The sequence below is a fragment of the Tamandua tetradactyla genome, chromosome 13 (assembly GCF_023851605.1).
Source record: "Tamandua tetradactyla isolate mTamTet1 chromosome 13, mTamTet1.pri, whole genome shotgun sequence".
In the NCBI taxonomy this organism is placed as follows: domain Eukaryota; kingdom Metazoa; phylum Chordata; class Mammalia; order Pilosa; family Myrmecophagidae; genus Tamandua; species Tamandua tetradactyla.
In genome coordinates, this window is record NC_135339.1 from 68,319,157 (window position 1) to 68,322,549 (window position 3,393).

Consider the following 3,393-nt stretch of genomic DNA (forward strand, 5'->3'; position numbering starts at 1 on the left):
ACATGAACCAGTCTCCATCCCATCCCCACCCTTGCCATCATTTCCTTTAGCCTTCTCCAAAGTTCCATCATTCTTGATGGCTTTTGAATGACTCTCTTTTGAATGTTTGGTCATATGTTAATTAGATTTATAGGAGAGAGCACAGATTAGCTCTCGGCTTCAATTCATCAGTGTTTAGATAAATGGTAGATCTCTGTATTTGTTTTTGAAGGGCCAGTGCTATTGGGATCTCTTTGCATGAGACTGTCTCAGGAAAGTAAAGCTCATTCCTGATAAATAATAGGAAGTTAATATAGGAAACTAGTTACAAAGATGTGAGAAGAGCAAAAATACCAAATTAGAGGTGAAGAGGCAACCCAGAAATTACAAAACTCAGAAAACTGCAATCATCTTTAGGTTGCAGAGATGAAAGTAAGAAGCAGAGTTTCCAGAGCCTAAGAGACTGGTGACCTTGAGGGGACAGGACCAATGCGGGGTGGAGCCACAGAGGGAATTGCTGCCCCAGGATTACTGCTCAAAACAACGAAAGAGAAAGAATTAACCCAATTCTCCCTTTTCGTACTTCCTCTTGTAAATGCCTTCCATTGACCATATCAAGATAGAAGCCAGAGGGAAAGGGAGTCCAGGAAATGCTCATTTGCAGGACTCTACCCACTGTGAGCTGGCGAGGAGCAGGGTAAGGATGGGAAATGTCCTTGAGCACGAAAAAGCCAAATGAACAGCATGAGAGCAGACACTGTGACCCTCACACCACATGCTGCACACCCAACCCACGTATTCAACTTTGGGACTTTATGCCGCACACACAGGCAACTGGGGAGGTGAAAAGACACCTAAGAAACAATCCATCCTGAAACAAGTGTCAAATTATCGAACGTGCCTGAGCAGAGGGGCAATCTGTGAAGACTTCACTCACAGTTACTCAGCCTCTCCCTTCAGCCTGAGCTGAAGCCCCAGGAGACAAGCCTAAGTCTTAGGAAGGGTTGTCTGTAAGCCAAGTCAGAAAGAGCTGATGAACTAACATCAGTAAATTATAAGGTGTTCCAAGCAGCACTGCATACATAACCATAGGAAACAACAATTCATCCAAGAGATAACACCCACATTAGCAGAAATTGCAGTGATTTTTTTGGCATAATCAACACTGATCACTCTTGTAGTAATAGAATAGATACCTTAATGCCCAGACATTGACTGCCAGACAGTCCTGGGCAGAGGTTAGCAGGAGGCAGCAGCAGTGGCAGCATGAGCAGTTTTACCAGGTACCAGGTGTAATGTGTACTTCACAGCACCAATATCTTAAGGTAGATGATAAGATTGTTCATGATCCAACAATAAAATATTATAAAATTGCCATTTTACATTGTTTGAACAATTCTCTTTTCATCGCCTTTAAGATGCTGTAGATTCTAATTCACACCCTAATTTCAGAGAGGCTAAAACAGGGAAAATACTTCCCAGAGAAACTGAAATATGTAATAATGCAATATATAATAAATATCGAGGACTTATTTTTGTGTCAGGCACTCTACCACAGGCTATCATAGTAATTGGTCCTTACAACAAATCTAGGACAGGTCTTTTGTTTATCCTCATTTGCAGATGAAGAAGCTGAGTCTAAGGAACTTGTTCAAAGTTATAAAACTATTAAGCGGTACAGAAGGATTCAAACTCTAAACATTCTTACACTCTTTTGTTTATGCTGCTTCCAAGTGAGACACTTCTTGGGAACGCTGAAAATTCTTGGGACCGGGGAGACACTTTTAAGAGATAATATGTATCTGACAATACTAAGTAGGAGATATAGTTAGTTAGGCTCTTTGTTTTGCTGTCATATATCACTAGCAATATCCATTTCACACACACATATACATGTATATATAAGAAAACCACAGGTAGGTTTTGGTCATGATGCCTGTGCTTTGTTAATGGGACTGGACTACGTATTTCTCATCACTATTTACTTCTCAATACCTAGTCCAATGACTTACATTTGAGAACTCAGTAAATGTTTGCCCAGTGAGTGAATAAATTATTAATTAAGGTGTTGTGTGTATGCAGGCATTACGAGTGCAATGATGCTGGGTATAGAGAGCCTGAAAGATTGTTCTAGCTTGATCAAAACCTAGCTAACCGATATAAGCAGGATGAGATGCCAGTGGGGGTGGGGGTGGGGATGAGTTCATTTATGAAAATTATTCTGGGGCATTTGCAATCGGGGCTTGTCTCATATATTTTTCACTAGCTAAAATTATAAAATATTGATTCAGAACTCATAATTAGTTCTCTTTAAGCAGACTGAGCTTTGAATAATTCAGTCACATTTCTCAGTGGTCTTGTTTGTTCCCTCCCCATGGCTAAGGAGAAACTGTTTTCTGAAGAAACGGGGGCCATTTCTACCCAAGAGCATCAGTTTAAATTCCTGTAATTATACATCACGGCAAATATTAACTCACTCTAAGTGCCTAGCCTCATTCCCTAAATGCCTTCTGAAACAGAAACACTGGTGGGCCTTTTCCTTCCATGCCTTACTTGAAATCTGTATTTTCTTTTATATATTCATTGTGTGCTTTCTGGTTTTGACTTCTAATTAGCTAGGAAGCTCTTTGATTTAGAAAATATGCCACAGCTTTTGGAATGTAGATATAAAATGACAGCTCTTCTAAGGGTTGCAAATAAGGTAAATGGAGAAATGAAGCTCTGGCTTTGTCATCAACCTGCTTTGAGAACATATGGCCCCATACTAGCCTCAGTTTCCTTATTTGGAAAATGTAAGTTCTTTTGAGGTCCTTTTTATGACAAATAAATAACTTACTTGAGCCTAAAGATCTATTAGTCTATGTATTCAAATGTTATTCTATAGGTCAAATAAATTTTGTAAAGTAGAGTGTGCAAAATAGAGAGGCAACATGTCATTTAGAAGATGACAGATGTGGGGGCTTATCTCTGAAGGGGCTTCTGGGATCTTGGTTTTGCTGTTTTGAATGCAAACAAATAACCATTTAGGTTTTACATCCTGTATGTTCTGATCATATGAAATACTCAGTTCAAGCATATACGCTGCACAAAACTTAAGGTCATTCAGGTTATTTTTTCTCGTTTTTATTTTCCACATGTCTTAGTGAGCAGACTCATCTTAGAGTCATAATAGAGAACACTGATAATCATATACACTCTGTTTACAATCTGCACCCAATTGTGGTACTTGCATAGATATAGTCTTTGAGGCAAGCAGAGGTATGAATTCAAATGAGGCCTCCAGATACAGGAATTTAAAAATATGTGTATTTTTGACTACCTGATAGATCCTCTGGGCCTGTCCCCAAATCTCCTCTAATATTCTGCAGCTTCTTGAATCCTAACCCCTAATAACATGATTTGTTTCCACTCGGC